The 8,146-nt window shown below is 39.8% G+C and overlaps 1 pseudogene; it reads right to left on the reverse strand.

The window, feature by feature from the left end:
* Nucleotides 1-225: 225 nt before the first annotated feature.
* Nucleotides 226-1,670, reverse strand: LOC114626068 (annotated as a pseudogene).
* Between the last annotated feature and the right edge of the window lie 6,476 nt (nucleotides 1,671-8,146).

Consider the following 8,146-nt stretch of genomic DNA (forward strand, 5'->3'; position numbering starts at 1 on the left):
CAGAAACTACGTTTTCTTACACTGCCCAAGTGACCAAAATTACCAAAATTTTAAAATGAAGTGAAATACTTTTTTAGTTAAAAAAAAAAAAAAACACTTGAGAGTAACTCCCAGCAATGGCACACAGGACAACAGCCAATGTGGAATGCATGTTGTATCTTTCAGTAGTATGTGCTATAAGATGTCCATTTTCAAGGCATATCCCTTTTTGTTGTTTGTTTTGATTTACTGCTTATTATGGAAGCCTTTAAGTGAGGACTCTGACTTTGGGAAATGACGTGTAGCACTATGCTGGTTTGTAAAATGGGTGGGGTCCATATCCTCAGCGCCCATCCCTGTAGGTGGCAGTGGTCATGAAGGCCGGTCAATCTTGGAACGGTGTGTTTCATCACCCTCTTTTGACTTTGTGTGTGCCGACTTTCCTTTTGACTTGCACTCAGGGTCATGTTTTCTTTTGTCCAAAGATGACTTTTCTCGCTCTTTGGCTTTCTTGTAAGCTTTTTTTTTTCAGCCATCAGAAGTCGAGCAATTTCCTCATCATGGGCAACCTGAACTGCTCTCATGTCCACGTGAGTAGCCAAAAGTTCTTCCTCCTGCAATTTCCGGGCAATTTCAGCATCATACCACTCCTGGTCCCTGTAGCTTGCTCGAGCTGAGGTAGAAACAGCTTCTTTTATTCCTCTTGGTTTCATTCCTGCAACACAGTGATGGCGAAGTTCTTTATCCTCTGAGAAGGGAGAAGTCCTGGTCCTATGTCTCATTTCTCTGTGTTCACCTTGCCCAAGGTCCCTCCCATATACAATTTCCTTACAGGGAAATCCTGTTTTCTGTGAAGATTTGGGTGAAAGTCTGCCATGCTGTCGAGACTGTTTTTCCCAACTCCAAGTTCCAAGGCTGCAGTTAGCTTCCCAGTCTTCAGAGTCAGTGCTCAGAAATACCTCCCCGCGGATCTTTGAAAGTGGAGATTTCCAGAGCCTCTCCTGACTAGACCTCTTTCTTTCTTGCTGTTCACAGACAGTCTGGGCATCATCCCTCCCTCTGCCCGAGCTAGCAGAAGGCAGGGATCTCTCTGACGAATTGTATTCTTCCAGCTCTTCCAAGTTCTCCTGCTGATGCCTTGGTTTCTCCTTCTGCTTTGCAGTCTTCCCATCATTTTGGAGTCTACAAAACTTTGAGTGTCCAGAACCCAGTTCCCTGTCCCTCCTTGATCTTGACTGGTCTCCATCCTCATAATAGTAATTATCTCCAAAAGCACTGCTCCCAGAAAACTCTGGAGTGTGTTTCTTCCTCTTTTTCTCTTCCTGTAGTTCCTTCTCTAGCAAAAGACGTGCTATGTCCTCATTCTTCTTCTCCTGAATGCGTCGTCTCTCAGCCTCAATTGTCAGCTTCTCCTGGATTTCCTGAGCAATTTCATGTTGTTCATGTTGTTCAAGGGCTTTGTAGCGCTTCTGGAGCTGAGCTTGGGCTTTGAGGTCTTCCTTTTGGAGCTGCTTAGCAACTTGGAGATCATGCTGTACCAGACGATTCCGCTGAATATTGGATGCCAAATGATGTTCAATCTCTTGCTCTTGCAGGCTATGAGCCAGGGTGTGGTCCTCCAGGACAGCAAAATCTCGACACACTTCCTTCTCCCCCGGCAACTTGGATTGATCCGCACTCACGTCGGCCATGGCGGCCGGTCGGCCATGGCGGCCGGTCGGCCTCGAGCGAGTGGACACCTCGCCGCATGCCCACCCCGTGGGCTGGCGGGGTCCACTCCGAACTCCCTCGGGGGCGGTGGGGGGCGGGGGCTGCAAGGCTGCACCGCACGCAGAGGCACGCATCTGTTTTTTTTTTTTTTAAACATGGGTGTAGGACTACTTTTGGAGTGGGTGATCTCTCCATGATCACCTTCCTAGCAGAAGTTTTTGGTTCTCCACTTTGTGCTCCTAGCAGGCTGTGCTTCTAGCCACCTGCCCAGGGAATCTTTGGATCCAAGGATGAAAGATACAGATACGTTAGCTTATTTTAAATGGCTTGGCTACTTCAAAGGTGAGCATTCCTAAACCTTCTCCTGATATTCCAGGCCCAAATGGGGGAGTGGCCAGTAGCCCACCTGAAATCTCACATGGCTTCCTGTGTCCCATCCTTCTACCCTGAGCCATCCCAATTCTCCTGTTCCTCTGAGTCCTACCTGCTCAACTCTAAGTGTTGGTCCCTATGCCCAGCCAATGGCTGCTGGCATCTTTATTGATGGATCAAGAAGCTACTGGGCACAAGGACCTATAGTGTCTGGACATGCAGATTCAAAGCATTAGTAGCAATCTCCAACACACATCCTTGAAGAAAAGTAGCTTTCATTCTACCAACAACTGTCACTTATTAACAGCTCCTCAGCTGCTGGAGGGGGCTTCATGTGGAAAAGGAACTAGGCCAAATTGGGAAGGGCATGAGAATCCTTCTTAGAGGCTTTTATAAACACTAATGATGGTATAGTTTGCTTTATACATTAAGTCCATCACAACTATCCTAAAACTGCAACCAGCTATCAGACGAACTCCCTAATATGTATTCTTTAACTAAATAATAGATGGGAGATTCCAGTTCTAAAATGTGAACATAGTCATTGCTACTCTATTCACGATAGCTAAGACATGGCCATGCTCCATGCTAATTCCTTTATGAATATTCTTGTTGTATCTGTTCTCTAACTGACCTACTCTGACTTGGAATTCTTGGAAGACATTAACACTGTGTTATCTACCATTGTATTATTAACATTAAGCATTCTGACTGTCAGACGGCTGGCATTTCTATGAGTTAACAGTAAGAAGGTTGCATGAGAAACACTGGTTTGTTTTTCAATCCCACCATTTGAGTGACCTCTGTAATCAAGAACTACTACTAATAATAGTTAATTTTGGAAGATATAAAATTTTGGTAAATTTTAAATGATTTAACAATGTAATATAGTTTTTGAACATAATAGAATATTATAAAGATTTTAGTTTTAATTTTTAATTACATATATATATATATATATACATATATATATATATATATTCTCCTTGTTTTTAGGTATGTGCATGTGAGTAGAGTACTCTTGGAGACCAGAAGAGAGAGTAAGATCCTCTGTATATTGGAGTTATAGGCAGCTATGAGCTGCCTTCTATTATGGGTACTGTTAATTGAACTTAAGTTCTCTGGAAGAACAGTATATGTTCTTAATTGGTAAGTCATCTATCTAGCTCTGTGAGGAAGCCCAATAAAAGAAATGGTTCCCCAGAGTGAATTTCAGTGGAATGGTGCCTTGGTTTGTAACTGGGACCTTAGGAGGAGGGGTGAATGTTACTTATATCCCCAAAAGGAAAAATTTTATCAACAGCAGGATTTTTCAGTTTTGTGTCTTCAGTACTCTGGTGTAGTACTCTGCTCATGCCTCACTCCCCAGTTAAGGTGTTGAAAACTATTTCTGAAGTGATGATAATAAGACGTGAGGTTCATGTTCTAAATGTTTGGTCCAGGCTGGTGTTGTTGTTATGGAAACATTAAGATGTGGGGTCTGGCTAAAGGAAGTAAGTCACTGGAGATGGATACTCGGGAACATGTTGTCACTTGGCCCCTCCTATCTCTCACTCTGCTTCCTGCCTGTCTATTCCAAAGTAAATAATAGTCTCTACAACATACTCCTCTAACCATGTTCTTCACAAATGCATGAGATTCAGCAGCATTGACTGCAGGCTAAAACAAAATCTCCAACAGTAAGTTGTTCATGCCAGGTATTTTGTTCACAATAGATATATGATAAGAAATTGATATATGAAGGTCCTGCTTTTGTGAGTGAGATTTTAATCTCTTTCATAAAAGGTCTGAGGGAGCTTGTTTTTCATCCTAACCATGTGAGAACACATGGAAAGTACTATTTATAAAACAATTTCCTATGAGCTATCAAACCTCCTGACATCATGATCTTGGATTTCCCAAACTTGAGAGTGATAAACAGTAAGGTTTAATTGTATGTAAAAACATTATCTGAGGGTTTTCTTTTCTTTTATATCAAATAATTAAGACACTTGAGTCTTCCTTGGTGCAGGTCCTTTTCTTACTTCAGCATATATAATTAGAAGTATTATTAACTGACATTATTAAATTTGTAGGAAACACTGATGTCTGAAATTTGAAAAGTGGCAAAAGTGATTGTTGGCTGATCTTTCCACGCAGTGCTGGTCTTCATGTTATAGTCTGAACAATCATCTCTATAGAAGCACAGGTTAGGTTGTAGACTTTCTAAAATATCTATTTTTCTATGTATCTATGTATGTGTGGGGCTGTGGACTGTGAGAGGAACCCAGGTAAGGTAAAGGCTTGTAGCCCAGATATCCCGAAGGGACAATAGGGACTTTACCTGGTCCTGGCACCAGTCCAATGTCGCATAGCTGCAGCCCCCTATAGATGTGGCCTCAAGTCACATAAGTGGAATGCCCTAATCCCTTCTACATGTAGATGAGGCATCCCTAACATCTCAGACCAAGACAATATGAAAAAAGATGTGACTAGTGTCAAGTAGACTCAAAACAGAGTTCTCCATGCTAATGAGGTACCTAGGGGACCAGAGGTGTGCCAATAAGCTTTTCTTCCCAGATATTTCTCTCTGCAGAAAGTATTTAATCTCAGATCCACCCTGAGAAGTATGGCTTTACACATCCATTTTCTGCCATGACAATAATAAAGTGTTTGGAACCATGGGCTGCCTCTTTTCAACAAGATCTGCTGTGGGGAGCCATGGAGAAGGTCTTCATCTACAGAGCTGCCACAGCAATCTAATCTCCTGTAAAAGACCTCTCTGCACTCCCAGCCACAACTGGTCAAGCCAAGCACTTTCACCCCTGGGATTGGCCAGAGTTCACCCCCTGGTCCCCCTCCCCCCAGCTAGATGCAGCCCTCGGCACCCTCCATTCTTAGCTCTTCTGCAACTTCCAGTGATGCCGGATGTTCAAGAGCCTAAGAACCCATGGCCCCACCCTTGTTGCAGGCCCAGGGACCCCTGAACCACTTCTGGCCTTCCCATGTGTCAAACTGTGCTCCCCCGCACCCCCAAGCAGTGCCTCAGAGCTTCCCTACAGCCCAGCACCTATCCTCCAGAGTGAGATAAGTGCAGTCAAACCCCTGTGTCCTGTCTCCACAAGTGGCTGTGCCCTGTGTAGTGGGTGCAGGCCTACAAACCTATATGTATGTATCTACCTAATTAATTAATTTTGTGCATGTACATGATTATAGAGGTTAGAAGAGGGTGTTGGGCCACCTAGATCTGGAACTAGAGGTAGTTGTGAGTGGCTTGATGAGAACTGGAACTAAACTTGGGACTGCAGGAGCTCTTAATTGATGAGCCATTTCTTTAGCTTCAACATATAGATGGTTCTCAGTAGACATAGCTATGGTTTCTGCCATCAATCAGGGAACCAAAAGATAGTGGTGAAAGACTGTGTTGAACTGAAATTTTGCACATATTACAACAATATTTCAATATTTTCTTGTTAAATATTTTATACATGTACAAATTCTTAAGTGCCTTTTAACTTATTGGATTGTTCACTGAGTACTAAGCTAAATTATTTTTGTACATATTAATTTTAAATATGAGCTAGGGTAACAGGTTTCAATTAGTAGAAAAGTCAGTCCCAAATGGACAAAGTACCTAAACATACAATCTGAATCTCTAAAACTATTTGAATAAAACAAGGGACTTGATTTACATTGGTACAGGTAATGATTTTCTGAAGAGAACTTGAAGGTATACAAAACAAGAGCAAACTTTGATGAACAGAATTACAGCAACCTGAAAAGCTTCTGGACAGCAAAGTAATCCACCACCAGAATCAAGAGGTGACCTAGCACATGCCAGAAAATATTTGCTAACTATTCATTTGATAGATAGGTTAATATTAAGGATATATTAAGGAACTTAAAAAAGTAACAACAATAACAACAACAAAAAGAAACTCAGTTAATAATGAGTACAGGACCTGAACAAACACTTTTCAAAATAAGAAATATATATATAATCATCCAATAAATGGAAAATACATATTTTATTAAGACATTTAGGGAAAGGTAAATCAAAATTATAATGAGATATCAATTTATCTTAGAATACTATTAACAAAAAGACAAGCATAGATTTAAAAAATATAATAACAAGGAGTCTCCTAAAGCACAAAAAGGCAGGTCTACATTATGATCTATCTATTCTTCTTCTAGATGTGTGTGTGTGTGTGTGTGTGTGTGTGTGTGTGTGTAAAATCAGCAAAGGGAAACTAAAGATCAGCTGAGACATACAGCTTTGAGACCTGAGAGACTACTGCATTCCTGTATATCCCATTTATAGACAGCCATTCAGCCATTGTGAGAGTATCTGTAATGTATATATAATATAAATCCTGATATTCTAGAGAGCCCTGACTAATATAGACAGATAGACAATAGATAGAATATATATATATATATATATATATATATATATATATATATATTGAAATAGGTCAAACACAGGAAACAAGTACTGCATGCATCTTTTCATATGTGGAAGCTTAAAAAAGAAGTTGATCTGAAAGTATAATGATAATTACTATTTATTGAGTAGCTGCCATTGAAAAGGAGGGCTCGATTTGATTAGTGTCTATCTATTTAAGTTTAGAAATGTAACATTGAACTCCATTAACATATGCAACAAGTACATGTTAATAAAATGATTAAAAGCATAAATGGAGCCTGTAAGACAAATATGAGCAGGTGTCTATGTAGAGGATGCCATTCTCACATTTGTGCAAATCTACTTTAATTTCTTTTATGACTTATTCTTAACACCAAAAGTTCAATGATGAGGTAAGGCAACTCCAATATTTGTTAATATTCACAAACTCCTAATGGCATACAGAAAAAGTAGAAAAAAAAGAAAAAGTAGCAACTAACAGTGATAATATCATTGTCATATAAGGAAGCAACATCTCGCTTACAGTTTTTTGTTTTTCATTTGTTTGGTTAGTTTTGTTCTGTTTGTCTTCTGATGATGGAATTCTGATTGATGCAAGTTATGTCTTAGTGACAGAAATGTAACAGATAAAACTATATAAAGTGTTTCCTAGAGAAAGAGGAGAAGTTGCAGCATTTCTTTTAGTAACACTTTTAGTATCATATATTCCTTATATAAATGACTTGGGGCCTTCATATTGAAGTATACTATGCATCTGGATATGTTCACCCTCCATTAGCATTTTCTGTCCCACTCCTGCTTCCTACTACGCTACTGCTACATCCCAAATACTTTCCCTTTTATTTTCACAGCCCGATCTGTTATCTGTCTGTCTATCTATCTATCTATCTATCTATCTACTTATCTATCTATCATGTATCTATCTATAATCTATCTTTATCTATCTATCCTCTCTCTCTCTCTCTCTCTCTCTCTCTCTCTCTCTCTCTCTCTCTCTCATGTATTTATATAGAAAGGGAATTTATTAAAATGTCTTACAGGCTGCAGTCTAACTAATCCAATAGTTAGAGGCTATGAATGAAATGTCCAGGACTTTAGTAGTTTCTTCCATGAAGCTGGATGTCTCAGTTGGTTTTCAGTATACACTGGAATCCCAAAGAAATAGGCTCTAATACCAAAGAAGGAATGGATGTGCTAGCAAGGCAAGAGCAAGCAGGCAAAGAACAAAAGCGTCCTTCTTCTGTGTCTTTATATAGGCTTCCAGCAGAAGGTGTGGCCCAGATTAGACGTGGGTTTTCCCAGCTCAAATGGTCTCAAAGATGTGTCTTTTCTCAATTCAAAAGATCCAGATAAAAAGTGTGTCTTCATATCTGAAAGATCCAGATCACAATTGGATCTTCTTATTTAAAATTAGGCAAAAATTTCTTACTCTATATTCTATACTTTAGTGTTCTATAGTATTGGGTTTTAGTTGATTCCAGATGTAGTCAAGCTGACGACCAAGAATAACCATCATACTATAGATCTCTATCATCTATCTATCATCTGGATTTTTCCTATGAGAGAAAACATTATTAGTGAATACTTTCTTGTTTGATTCATCTGAGAGTTTTCACAATGGTGATTTTTGGAAGCTGTGGCTGAAGTTGCCTTTATTTGATTTCAACTTTAAATTTT

Source organism: Grammomys surdaster, unplaced genomic scaffold (genome assembly GCF_004785775.1).
Source record: "Grammomys surdaster isolate TR1022 unplaced genomic scaffold, NIH_TR_1.0 226, whole genome shotgun sequence".
Taxonomy (NCBI): Eukaryota; Metazoa; Chordata; class Mammalia; order Rodentia; family Muridae; genus Grammomys; species Grammomys surdaster.